The sequence below is a fragment of the Brachycentrus maculatus genome, unplaced genomic scaffold (genome assembly GCF_059751285.1).
Source record: "Brachycentrus maculatus isolate JH-2025_06_01 unplaced genomic scaffold, ASM5975128v1 h1tg000370l, whole genome shotgun sequence".
Lineage (NCBI taxonomy): Eukaryota > Metazoa > Arthropoda > Insecta > Trichoptera > Brachycentridae > Brachycentrus > Brachycentrus maculatus.
The window spans coordinates 2,283,396-2,298,659 of NW_028281119.1; the positions used below are offsets into that span (position 1 = coordinate 2,283,396).

At 30.2% G+C, this 15,264-nt stretch overlaps 1 protein-coding gene across 2 annotated transcripts in view; it reads right to left on the minus strand.

The window, feature by feature from the left end:
• LOC148303390 (CD151 antigen-like) overlaps positions 1-15,264 on the minus strand; it is a 278,505-nt gene that overhangs the window by 154,574 nt on the left and 108,667 nt on the right. The gene's annotated exons all lie outside the window — the stretch shown is intronic.

Here is a 15,264-nt window from a genome sequence, read left to right on the forward strand (position 1 = left end):
ATACATTGGTAATGAATTTCCACACTTAATTTTTTTATTCAACAGCTTAAATAATTAAGCGCCTTTATTAACATTTAAGAAGAAGTAGAAGAAGAAGATGAAGATTATACAAAACTTTAAGATATAATTTGTTAAGGGTAGGGTAAGATGGGTTGGAATTCTTGTAAATTTAAGAGATTAAGGACTTAACGGATTAGTTAAAGATATTAATTTTCTGGCGTTTTTTTCATAAATCGGTGGGTAAGGAAACTCATTCGAAATTATGAAATAATAAGTTTACATAATCTGCATTAAACTTACAACAAAATATAAAACACAAAAAAAGCAAAGCGGATCTCGTGAAATATTAGGTACGTAAAATCTTTACCACCGACGACAAAATAATAAGTTATTGAACTAGTTAAAATGATTGTACTTTTATTAATTTTACTTGTACTTTATAAATGCACTTTTATTAATATCTATTAAAAATCTATTATCTAAGAAAGAGAAGAAATTTGAACCCTACTAGAATTTGAAGCTGAAACATATTTATTTTACTGTGATAAATAAATATGGGATTACGATCTGTTATAGGCTGGTTAAGTGATCACATTAACTTTCACCATTCTAATCACGATTCACAACTACACTACACAAATTTTGGAAATCACACATCATCAATCTCATAAAGCTCCATGACAGAGTTCATAACAGCCATCTGTGACTGGATTAATAAAGCTTTTATTTAGCAGAGTCTCTTTTATTTGTTTGCAAGATCCGAACTCGGATTATTTTACGATTACTGGGAATCGCCTGAAAACCTGATTTATTTTATTTTATTTTGAATTTAACATTAATAATATGTTTGATCGAATCAACCCCTTATCCGCACCCCAATGGTGCATAGGGCACTGCATCATATAAACGCAGTGTTATCTTGATCGTCAACACATGAAGGAAAGGTGATCAGCCCTCTGCTTCAGGTATCAGTCCAGGGTAATATTGAATAAATATTACAGTGAAAAAATCACCTATATTTATTCGATCCCCCCTGGGAATCGAACCCGGGACCTCCAGAACGGTAGCCGAGCATCCTGACCATTACACTACGGAGGCGGACTCTTTTATAATATGTTGGCTGTTTTCATGTGGTAAGATGATTATTTTTATCGTGTTCCATATAAGGAAGCCTTTTTAACATTTTTATTTTTAATTATTGTATTTTAACATTATATAGTTATTTATATAAATATTTATATTTCTATATTTTAACATTTTATAGTTATTTATTTAGTTATATTTTAACATTATTGAGACGTAAAAAAATCTTTCTGATAATGAACTTCTGAGAGTCGTCAATTACTATGAAAATGGGAATTCGAGTCCAAATGGCAAAGTACGCTCGAATTCAACTCTCGGCCACGGGTCAAGAGTTGGCATTAAACTGTGCAGATGTGTAATGTATAGATCATTCTACTTGTCCGCCGTTTTATCTCCAATCAGACCAGATGGTGTTTCTAAGGGTCAGTGTTGGAGGCAGGTCAGAGATGAACGGCTTAGTTACCGCAAATCACAGAGCACGCACTCGGAGATAAAAACACAAAGATCTTATTCATATCCCATTGAGGTTCCCTGAAAGGAATTGATTATGAAAGGGGACAGTGATCTTTAGCCAAAAAAAATCATGAAAACTAGGACAAAAAATAGATAAAATAGAAAAATAGAAAAATAGAACACTTGATACTTAAGTCATGTATTGGAGTCAAATAACACTTATTCTTTTTTGGACATCTCAACAAAGATGAATAAGAATATGGAAGTCTGGGCATTTCCGGGTTAGACGACCGTCCCCACATTATTGACAACCACACTACTCAAATTCTTGGAAGTTCTATATATATGAACCAATTTTGAAACATTCTTCTTGAATCAGTAGAACTTCACTAAAGACATCTAGTGGTTAGATGAAAAGATATTCTTCTTCATCTTTGTTGAGATGTCAAAAAATAATATAAAAATAACTCCTGTAATTGGAGATAATCCAGATTTTGTGAACACGTATTTGGACACAGTCAAAATGTTGCAAATAACACTTACCTATTTTAGTATTATCCAAATTTTATAGTCTCACAATACCATGCCAATAATTCTTCCTTTCCCCGAAAATGAATATAAGTATACGTACGTATATGCCCCATTAACTATTGTTGCCTCCCGTAAATTATTACCGCACATGTTTAAACTATTACCTAGAATTGTATAGATATATAAGAACCGTCAGTGCATTTAATTTTCACATTATTTTGAAAATGCCATAACTAAGCGAAACAATTTTCACAAAATGGATTTTTATGTGTGTGTTTTTTTCTAATAAAATACAACTTGGTAGACTAAAAGAATCAGTGATTGATTTACGATTTCATATATAAATGAAAAATAGTCCCTATTCGGCTATGTAGGTACCTCTATTTTAATCAATTATACGCACAACTTTTGTAAATCTTCATTTTATAACTCGTAAAACAAACTTTGCTTAGGAAAACAGATTTCCTCTTTGCATCGAAAGCAATTGTGAATCAGCTATTAACGAATTTGCAGATAAAGTTTTATCCTTATCCTTCGTTTTTATTGAAGCAAAGCAGGGGAATTACAAGTTTTAGAGGTATTAAAACAAAAATGGCAATAAATTTTACATGTACGAGTATGTCTGTAGAAGATATTGACAACCGCAATTTACTCATTGTTTGAAAAGAATGTCACAGATGAAATTTAAGATAGTGGTCTGTGAGATTTCCTATGATTTTCTAAGATAACCCATTTTCGTAAAATGCAAACAATCGAATTGATTTTGAAATAACATTAATCGTCATGTAATAAACAAATAAACTCAGATATTAATATCATATATCGAATTGAGGTGAACAAATGGAAATTTCATCAACAACAAAAACTTACCAAACGTTAAATTTTAATTCTAAATAATTGCAATAGTGTCGATTAGTACAAGAAAATTTCAAATTAAAATTAATGTGCAAAAATTTAAAAATTAAACTTTACATTTAGTGTACTCCTATTGTTCTATATCTGTTGAACTACTACTGGATCAGATGTTTGTGATATCATTGCGCTTTATTAATTATTTTTTTACTTGAGATTTTTCTAAAAAAAATAAAACATTTCATTTCCACTTTACGCAATGTTCCTGTCCGCATTTTGCATATGCGTTTTTTTTAATGGAAAATCGTATAAAATTATACAAACATATGTTCTCTCAAAAGTACATCCTTAAACGGGATGACGTCGCTATGAGCAAGTCACATTTTTTGGTTATTTTTTGGTGTGAAAATGAAAATGACATTTTGTTCATGATAGTACATTCATATTAAAGAAACAATGGAGTTCATGCTGAGAGGAAAGGACAGTTGAATTAATGTAAAGGGAAGTTATAATAAAGGAAATGTTTCCAGCATCCTAACTCAAGGTTTCATAAACATTTTAGGTTTATCTGTCCAGAACCACCCCTCTCAATACTGGGACCATTAATTAAGTAAAATAATTGTCATTACACTGCGTATTATATTCACAGGGTGTTTCGATTCGATGCTGTTTTTCTTCACAGTATTTAACGACATAGTCCCGTGCTTATATCACATCAAGTCGGCACAATTACGTACACAGTCGTGGTAGCGAAAACTTTCGGACCAAAAATTTACCGCTTACGTGGTATAAAATTAAGCACGCTTAGCCATACTGTATATTTACTATGTTTTCGGGTGGAATTTCCGATAGTGTCAACATTAAAAAAAATTTATATATATATATATATATATATATATATATCAATAAAACTAAACTGGTGACACGCAATGCAGTCCGGGTTCCAATCCTAGTGTAAGGAAGTGAAACACGGAGTTGGTAAAACGAGGATTAAAGTAGAATGCTATCGAAATGCAAAAAGTTCTCATAGACGAATGGTCGGCAAAACGTTGTATCGTAGATGTTCGAATGGTGATATAAGAAAAATATGAGATAAGTATTATCGATAAAATTATGAAAGACGTGTTGTGATGGTTTGGACATACTTATGAATTAAATGAGTAAAGAAATGACAGTAAAATAAATTTATGATGCGAATATGGTTGGTAGTAGAAGCAAAGGAGGATCGAGGAAAACTTGGCATGATCAAGTATTTCAAATACTTGAAAGTGGTCAGGAGTTGGAATAATCGGCATTTACGTATGAGGAGATGAATGAATGTGCAAGAGGAGAAGATTGATTGCAAAAACAGATTGGTAAGGGGTTCTCTTCTCTCCGCCTATCCCTGCGGGATGGTTGGTTAGATTGTTAGTTTTCGTTTTGTTTCCGATGGATAAGGATTACATCATCTTGATGGAAAGCTGTGCACTATGACACTAAAATCGGCTTATATGTTTTTTTTTTTTTGAATATTCTAATATGTCTTTAAACTAGATAGAGTAGATATCGGACTCAACTAAGACGAGGCAATTTTGTAATAAGGGAATATAGAAAGGTTATGCTTTTACAGGTCTTATAACGTTTCTACATCTGGTTTAAGCGATCTCTCTACAGTGATCAAAATGTAACAAGTTAGTCAATCATCCTTAATTACCCAATGTCGAATCATGTTAGATGAGTACTAAATAATGGTAAACAGTTGAAAGTTTTATATTTCCATAAATTATTTAAGATGGCGTCAAATCTCTGTAACGATGCTCTAAATAAATACAAAAGGTAATTAATAACGAAAACAGCTCCTCTGATAAATAATTAAAAAGTTTTCAAAATAAATAAAAGTTCGCGCTAATTGATTTTGTTTCATCTTAAAATTCTCGACATTCCTTCACTCCGGATTTGTTGCAAACGTTCTAGTGATTAAAATTTCCTACGAATTACTTTTTCTACTCTCGCAGTTCTCAAGAGCGCGATTTCTCATTAATTTCAAGTGATTTTATATTAAAAGAACGAACATTTTTAGAGCTTTTACGATTTCCAATCGGGAAAGTATAGAGCTATCATAATATGTACTCGTATATTAGTCATAGCAATATTTCATATCGAATAAATAGACTTTTAAAATACGAAAATTAAAAATCAATTTTCATTTGAACGCAAATAAGTGTTTATTAAAAGTCCATTAAACACACACACACAAAAACACGCGTAGTATACAAATTCATCTATGTTAAGATATCAATAAGTTTATATGTTACCAGATACACCGGACAAAGCCGTGGCTCAGTCTGGTAAAAGGGAAAAGAAAGAAATAAAAAGTAAATAAGTATGTATTAAATGTATAATTTCACTATGCTTGTGAATCAATATTTATATATAATATAAACATATTTATATATTAGTCAAATAAATTAGCGAAATCAATGTTGTTTGTCTATGATAAGTTTCTCGATTTTTTTCGCCTAGACTAAAAGCCATATAATAATTTTTAAGAAATATAATTAACATGATTGAAAGAGAATTTTTCTGAAATTTTTACTCGTATAAACTTTGACACTGAATGTTTTTTACTTCGGATACTTAAATATGTTGATATAATAATGATACCATCTTAAGGCCGAAAATGGCTAATATATAATATTCAGAATGTTATAAGTTTGTGTAATGTACATCATAAAGATAAAAAAAAGAAAATTAATGTTCCTTGAACTCGGAATAACGCCAATAGCTGAAATGTGATTCATACAATCCTAGATTTAGTTTGAAAAATAAGGATTGATCTTGGGAACTGATTTATATATCCTGCGATCAACAGTCTGATAGGGAAAATTGTAGAAGGATTTCGGGGCTAGGAGTCGACAAGGATAAAGTGTGGACTTATTACTTATACTACGATGGAAGCCAAGGGATTGTAACCCTCAGGATAAATCGGTCATAAATCTTAGAGGGCGCGCTGTTTCTTAGTGAGGGACATACATGTTAAAAAAGGCTTCAAGATTATTAAAGCTTCTAATTTCCGGCTATACTGTATTTATTTTATATCATCCACTTCAGCCGATCTTGAAATTTCAGATCAACCAAATATTTGAGAAGATTTTACATAAAAAAATCTTTAAGACATTGAATGTAATGACAGCCGTAAAACACTTCGTTCAGAAATATTTATTATAAGTAAAATATAAAGTACAATACATGTAAACTTTGTGCCAATTCAGGATTACATATTTATTTGAACTAGTGAAAATCAGACCAAAAAGTTGGTTCTTGAAGCCAAAATGAAGTAAATATTATATAATACTATAGATACAGGGGGAGTATATGATTTGACTTTATTGTATATGAGCAGAAAAGCTGTGACTTCCCTACCAAAGTAAGTAGTACCTACCTTATGTTATTTCCCATCTCTACTGCTTAAAAATCTATGTACGGCGTTGTATGGATACAATAAAAAATTATCAATGTGTTTGAAATAGTTTTTGAATAATGTAATACCATGGTGCATGTTTTTTGTGAGTATTACACGACATGAGATTTCTAGTTTTACGAGTAATATGCTAAAATATTACAATCCCCAATATGGTTTCGGAAAACTTCAATTTTGCTTAATAAATTTTGATGCGTTTATATATGGTACAGAAATATTTATTTTCATTCAGATTGTATGAAAGAAATGATTCTTTATTAAATATTTTTTTTCCGGAATGATTATTCATTAATCGAACCCTTAGTCATATTCATAGTAAGAAATTCATCTCTACATTACGGAGGCGGACCATGCGGTTTGTAATGGATAGTAGTGGAGAGATAGTTACAATCAAAGCCCTTCAAATTTATGACATCCCTTTGTTTTGCAGAAACTAACGAGAAGGTCTTACGTTAATTTCTCTGTAGGTAAAGTTATCTATCGTAGTATAATCTTATGACGTACTATTAGTGCCGGATCTGTCAGGGTAATGAACCGAGTAGACCTTTCTTGTTTGTCATTACAACCTTCTAATTTCCTCGGCATCCGCCATTTTGTATTACTGCACAGAAAATAGATAAGCCCTCGGAATATTAACATTCGTCAATATTACTTAAGGGTCATTATTCCCGATAATAATTTAAATATGATGGGAAATTTTGAGACTGTTTTAAGTACCTACCCTTCTTGAAAATTTGGCATATCTACTACCTAAACAAAATAATTATTATTTATTGATTTGGCGTTTAATTTGTAGAACTCCATTTTAATTTATGCATTGATTGATAAATGAAACACAGATTTTTTTAGTTTGTTTTTTAACAATAAAATACAAAGTAGTACACTCAAAAAATTGTGTTTGATTTATCCATTAATATATAAAATAATTATTATTCTTATTCTAACCCTTATCCGCACCCAATGGTGTATAGTGCACTGCATCGCATTGACGTGGTGTTATCTTGATTTTTACTAACATGAAGGCACTTTTGCGCTTTAGCGACCAGTCCAGGGTAATATTTAATAAATATTCGAGTTTAAAGTCATTAATATTTATTTTCACCCCATCCCCCGGGAATCTAACCCGGGACCTCCAGCACGGTAACTAAACACGCTTACCATTACACCATGCAGGCAGAGGCATAATTAAATAAAAGCATTTATTTTTTCATATATAAACAAGCATTATAATAATTAATAAGAATACACGGTGAATCAGATCACCCATTTTACTCATAAATAAGATCTGAAAGAAATCTTTTAAAAAGGTCAATGAAGCTATTTTTTTAAAATACATCACTCAATCCAGAATTGACAGTATTAAAATAAGTATAAATAAATATCGATAAAATTAAGAAAGGTATGTTGAGATGATTTGGACACGTGGAACGTATGAGTGAGATAAGAACAGTTAAACAAATTCATGAGGCGAATGCAGTTGGAAAAAGACGCAGAGGGAGATCGAAGAAAACTTGGCATGATCAGGTATGGCAAATACTTGTCAGGAGTGGAGTCAGGAGAGATGCATGAATGTGGAAACGGCGAAGAATGTTTGCAATGACAGGATGGTTTGGCGTTCGTTAGTTAGTTAGTATAAAAACAAAAACTTTATTACTTGTGTACAATAGTTTTGCGATTAATAATTTTTCCAACACTCTGTTCCATTACGTTTCCTTGAGAATGTAGTTGGATAGGTATTATATTATTCTCTTTGTATCCCATTTTTCAGTATCTTCCCCTTGATGAAGCGTACATTAGAAACCGTAACTAAATTCAATTTTAAGTTTTACTGAAATACTTTATTCAGAAGAACCTTTATTGTAGCGTATTTTGAAGAATCTTATTGATCATTCAATGCCTCAGACATTCGCGTTTTTTCTGTGTATGATATCAATATGAGCTCGTACAAGTAAAATAAAAGTAAAATAACACACTACCTCGTGAGACGAAGTTTCCACTTCGGAACCTAGTTACTCAATTTGTGTGTATTCCCTGAAGCGCTCGGAGAAGTGGAACCAGCAATAATTGTGTTATGGTGACTTTCCTTGCAATTGTGTAATGTATCCACTTCGTTCTTCGGTGAAACTTTATAATGTCATTGTAATAACAATATGCCAAGTATGACACGAGACATCATACAATATGCTCGTAATATGGGCAACTCATGCATGATACATGCTTTGTACTTAAAATAATGGTACCTACTAAATAAATATTAAATAAAGTTGGGAAAAACATATTATTTTTGCTGTAAGATCAAAAAAACTGAAGAATTTTCGGTTCTAAAATTTGGTTTTTGGATTCGATCATTTAAAGATTATAAAGACAATCACTGCACAAATTTAGTTGCGTATTTCAAATTTGTGCTATTTTTGACTTTTTGACATAAAAACTTAAAGAAAGAAATATAAACCGAGAATAGGTAACAGTGGGATTGTTTAAATGTTTATTTTTCGCGGTATAGTAAAAAAACTGAAGAATTTTCGGTTCTAAAATTTGGTTTTTGGATTCGATCATTTAAAGATTATAACGATAATCGCTGCACAAATTTAGTTGCGTATTTCAAATTCGTGTTATATTTGACTTATTAACACGAAAAACATAAAGAAAGAAATATAAACCGAGAAAAGGTAACAAATCAATGGGATTGTTTAAATGTTTATTTTTCGCGGTATAGTAAAAAAACTGAAGAATTTTTGGTTCTACTATTCGGTTTTTAGGTTCGATCATTTAAAACTTATCACGAGCAGTGCTATTTGACACTTTTTATATACATATTTGATATTTTGACATTAAAAACATAAAGAAATAAAAACCGATAAAAGGTAAGGAATACCATCCCAATCGGGTAACAGAAAAAGTAACAGTTGTCAATTAGGTACATCTCTAATTTGTTATATACAAATAAATTGTCAAATCATCAATATTGAAAGATAATTGGGAAATCATCAATAAAACATCATTAATAAATAATTCAGGAAGATGGTTTGGGCATGTGAATCGAATGAGTGAAGAAAGGATAGTTAAACAAATTTATGAGCTGAATGTAATAGGTAATAGAATCAGAGGAAGACAGAGGAAAACTTGGCATGATCAAGTATTTCAAATACTTGAATGTGGTCAAATCAGGAGTCGGAATAATCGGCGTGTATGTATGAGAAGATTTATGAATTTGGAAGACGCAAAGATTGTTTGCTAAGACAGATTAATATGGCGATCTATTCTCTCTACCTACCCCTACAGGGAGCGGCGTGATGGTTAGTTAGTTAGTTTAATACTATTTTAAGAGTACTGTTTTGAAGTACGTCAAACGCCACAAATTATATGTGTATCTAACAATGAAATGCAATTTAGTTAACTCTAAAAATCAGTGTTTTATTTTAACATTTAATGTATAAAATAAAATGACATTCTACAAATTAAACTCAATATCTATGAATATCATTCAAGTACGTCAAAACAAATTCATCAATGAACAATAATAAAAGACAAGCAGTACCTAACTTTGTAATTATTTGCCATATCGACAGGCAGATTCGCTTAGTATGACGGACAAGTCGTGGCTCTTCATAAATGGAAAACAAAGATATCTTCATCAGTTGGCAGGTCTGTAACATCACGAGAACTCAAAGGAATATCGAGTAGGTCAAATGCAAGCACTTGAGTTCATATTTAAATTGCATGCAAATTGTAAATCGTGACCTGCAGCTTGTCGGGATTTACAGCTCAACTTAGAAGATGCTAGCGGAAGATTCAATGTCAACATATTAATTTTAATACTCGCATAAGCGGTTTAAATATAATTCGCTTAAAGCCTAGTATTCGTTAAATAGTAACCCTATTTTCTTTAAACCCAGGTAACATTTGACGTAATTGTTTTTTTTAGACACCGTATTTGTATTGAAATACTAAGTTTTTCTTCGAAATAAATATGTGGTACTGAAAAGAAAATAGTTATTGAAAGCTAAGGAGTTAAAAAACTATAAAATTATTTTTCAACACATTTTCTAAAAAAACATTTTAAGAATTCAAAGTGTTTAATTGGCTTTATTTTTATTAATGTAACTATTTTTGTCAATGTAATGATATGTTTATTAATGTTTATGTAAGAATTTTTTGTTATAAACTTTTTTATGTAAAGCTGTACAATTCCCGAACAAATAAAAAAAAAAACAAAATTAAAAAAAAACTATTTCCGTAAAAAATATTAAAAAAGTGATAAATAATATTATTATTAAATAAATTGTTATATACAGTAATAAATATTTTATTAGTATAAAAACACTAAATTTATTTAAATTTTAAACATTGCTAAAATTAGTAAAATAATAGGAATGGGTGTAAAAAGTTTTCCGATATGCGAGGACCCACCTGGAAGAAAATGAATAATTATTATAAAATATTATATAATAAATAAATAATAATAATGAATAAATAATTTTGACTAAGCAAAAAAAAATAAAAACACCTAATTATGCCTCGTTTTCCTCGATATTTCTCTGCTCCTATTCCAAACTGCATTCACCACATAAAATTGTTTTGTTGGACTTTCTAACTATGTATATACCTAGTATAACTGATTTTTTTCATCCCTAGAAAGCGTACTTCCCAAATATACGAAATCATTAATATACGCAATTGGCCCTCATCCATAGTAAAATTGTATCATAGGCGTATACATAAAATATAAACGTTAGAAGGGCGATACCAAAGAAGCAAATTTGTATCAATCGATAAGATAAGTGAGAGAAAAAGTTAAGCCGGAAAACTTGTCGAAATAGAAGAAACTTTCACGGAAAACTTTTGGGATCCTAAAAGGTAAGAGCACAATGTTAATTGTTCATCCACATTTATCTGAAAGTTATCTAACAGACGTAACATAAGTTTCATCGAAAAGACAAGAAGTGAAGTATACAATTTTATATATTTATTTCTAAACACTATAAAGGAGTTCTACAGTTCATAAATGAGTACTGTACTTATTACATAAAAAATGATATCAGCAAGAAATATATATCAATTATACTTTAAACCATGGGTGGCCAACCTTTTAAGCAGTCGGGCCAAATTTTAGAAATAAGATTTCCTATCGGGCCATAAAACAAAATTTCTTTAAGTATTCAAAGCAAACATGAAATATATTGTTTTTTCAAAGACGATATAAAAATGATAATTAAACATATTTATTAAATAAGAGTTAGGCAATAATCAAACGTATTTATTGATTAAGGGACAAGCTTATTTTTGAGTAATCGGTTTTCTTTTCTGGACACAGAATTTTAACGACACTCTCCAAACATTCCTTAACCATTTCACCATCTGAATATTGGTACGATTTTTTTGCTAGTATCATGGCTACTGCATAACTAGCTTTTACAAAGTATTTTGACTCTTGAATCCCTCTAGTCAGTCGGTTATAGCAGCATCAATGTGTATTTAAAACTCGATTGTTTGTTATAACGAATATACCATGGAAGATTATGAAATATTTCCATATATGGGATATGATACGAACTACGCACGATGGAATGTTCTTTTGGTGGTTTTATGTGCACTTAAAGAAAAAATGTGTGACATGCTCCACGGGCCACAAGAAGACACCTAGCGGGCCGCGAGTTGGCACCTTTGCTTTAAACCTTTACCATAACGTGCTTGTAATTATTATTATAATAAAATACATAAACTCATTCAATTTAAATTAATTTTGCCAGAATAAATTATATAAAATCATAGTTTTCAACCCCTGCCTTGTTGTGTATATAACATAGAATTTTTCCTAGCCTCACGCCAGTCTAATGATGTCGGTTACGACGAAACCCGGTCGCTGGTCAAATAACAGTAATGTGGAAAAAACTACATAGTTGTTATTTTATTCTATAAACTGCAGTTACACCGAGAAATATCAGTACAAAACTTAAATCTAATAATAAAAGCAATTCATTTAACATGAAGTTTTTGTTGTATTTCAATTTAATGTTATTTTTCATATTATTACAATTATTTTTACGTTAACTAGACATAAAGGTATAACTTGTGTAATAAAAAATGTTAAACACAAACCACAGGACCCATTAAAAGGATACGAAATTCAAAAATCCAATATTCATAGATACAAAGATTCAAAAGTTAAGAAAAAAAAGTAATATAAAGCTTCCCAAACTGGTAAAGTTATGAAATAGGCCCTTGTTTCCGCAATAAAATTGATCATTATTGTTTAATAATGTAGTTTTTTAGTAGAAAATACAGCCCATGTTGTATAATATTGGTTTTACTTCGTATTGTATAAAAGAAATATGCGGCTGAAAGATAATTTATATAAAAAAATTGTTTTTTTAAATGAAAGCAAAGAAGAAAACTGTTCTAAGAAAAAAATAAAAGTGAAGAATCTACGTTCGTTTGTTTATTTGTTCAATTAGGTACTGTACGTCCCTACTTTAAAATATGATAATATGTTTTTTTTAAGATAATCGTATTAATGTGTACAATTGTGGCCATAATTCTGCGTCCATAATATGTAGTAAAAAACTAGCTACTGTGTATTTTTAGTGTTAACCTTTATTCGTATTTAGTTCGATAATTACATATATAGGTAGGTTCTGTACGATAAATCGATTATTTTTAACCGATTAAATATTGTTGTAAATTTACAGTAAAAAATTAATGATCATAAACCTCACTGTATTAATACAAATATCAATTTTCTGACGAGTTTCTAGACCGCACCTGATTTAAATTCAATCAAAAATAAAAATAAAGCAATAATGTGGTGAGTTCATTACTAAATAATTGCTGGAATTGCCAGTTTTAGCCTTGACAATGCTTTTAAAAACTGCTTACCAAAATTCATTGGAATTTTAATACATATGCAAGTTATCGAACAATAAATCAAATGAATCGAGAAATCGATGACAAAGAGTTCGTTTTATTCGACGACTGCAAAAAATATATTAACCAAACGAGCCCACGTACTATTTTTTCAAGAACATCGCCTTTAATACCTATACACGTAGGTGTGTATTATAAACTCTCCATCTAAGTGTCATTGTAAAAAAAATGCATTTTTACTGATGAAGACACTTGAATTTATAGCAGCAGCATATAGGCGTGTGCTTAAAATGGTTGTGTAGGCAGCTACCTACTAAAAAGTATCAGTCATATCGTACAAAGATTGCCAGCTATATCTAGAAGGCACTGCACTATCTTCCAGTCACGTAGAATAAAACAAATCGGATATTTAAAAAACCCAATAGTTTGATAAATATATTCGTTAGCCATTAATAAAATTCATTTGATTATTCAGTATTCGGTTATAACACAAAACTCACAAAACTGTGATGCAATTATCTGATGCAGTATGTATGCAAAAAACGCGCTTAGAGTGTCAGAAATGAAGACTCTAAGAACCATATAAAATCATCAAATTATCTAATAAAGTACGGGCGCTTAGGACCTATGTGCTAAAAAACAAAGCGAACGTCACCTCCCTCGTTATATTTAACGGACAATCAATTTTCAATGACAATCAACAAGTGAAGAATATTGTTTATGGTTCAACCTTTTTATTCACCTGTCAAAAATTTAGGTATGATATTAATTTATCGCAATACTTTTTGATACTAATTAGTATGGTCAGCCATTCTTTACTTTTTATTTAAGAAATAATGTATTTAATTTCAAGAATAAGGACAATGTTCGTACAGCAATACTTTTTATTTTTGAGCCATGCACATAACACTAGTGACTCAAAAAAACAGTTCATATTAATATCTCAAGATGTTTCAAAATGGTTGTAGGACATAGGATAGTGAGAAAACGTTATCATGACATACGACCCAATATTTTATAATATTCATTAAATTTTTTGTTTCGTCTTCATTTTATTTGCATCTTTTTTTATTTATTTCATATTTTGATTTTATGTGTAATTTTAACACATTGGAATTATGTTGTTTTTTCTTAATTTTATATTAAAGATTTTTAAGCAGTAGAAACAGTTAAAAATTGCTAAAAAAATCAATGGTATTTATTTTATTCCCATTTTTTGTGCTAAACTGCTAGTTATTATTAATATTATTTAAATAATTTCATGTTTTTGTATCCAGTTATATTTTTTGTGTATTAAACCAAATCAATTTGACATTAGGTAATGTCAAGTTTACTGAGTCGCTAGTTTCTCGATGGATGAAAATTAATCTATTAAAATAAATTCACAAATTCCACTTAAAACAATCGTTTATTTTGTCATAAACAAGTAAATTCACTACCTGAGTAAAATCAAGAATTAAAATCATACACCTAAGTAACTTCACTGCTAACTTAGAATCAATGAAATGTATAAACTCATGCCCCTAGCGAGATAGCGAGTGTTTTTGCCTAGAATTTTCACTCATGAATTACATGAAATTATAGTAACTTTAAACATAAAGAGTAAATCCACTCACAAGTAGGCATAGGCTATGAAACTTATAAAGTTGAAGCCTGAGTAGGGACATGATAAACGGTGTTGCATAAGCCGTAGCTAGATTTCAGAGTCACTTGGACGTTAGGTAATTTAAAAAAAAAAAATCACCAGTTATTAATAATCAAACATTTCACTCAATCAATTATGCACATTACTGTAGTTCATACAAAAGCTGAAAATAATATTGCACGTAATAAAGCTTTCTTATTTCTTTTTAGATTTCTAATTCCTGAAGAACCACATCTATCAAAAAATATCTGCAGCATCAACTTGTTTTCAATCACATTTACTGAATCATTATATTACCTATTTAAAAATAGTTCAAAACAAATTGTAAAGGTATTCAATGCAAAATATTAGTACCTTGTTAATATTTTTCAGTTGA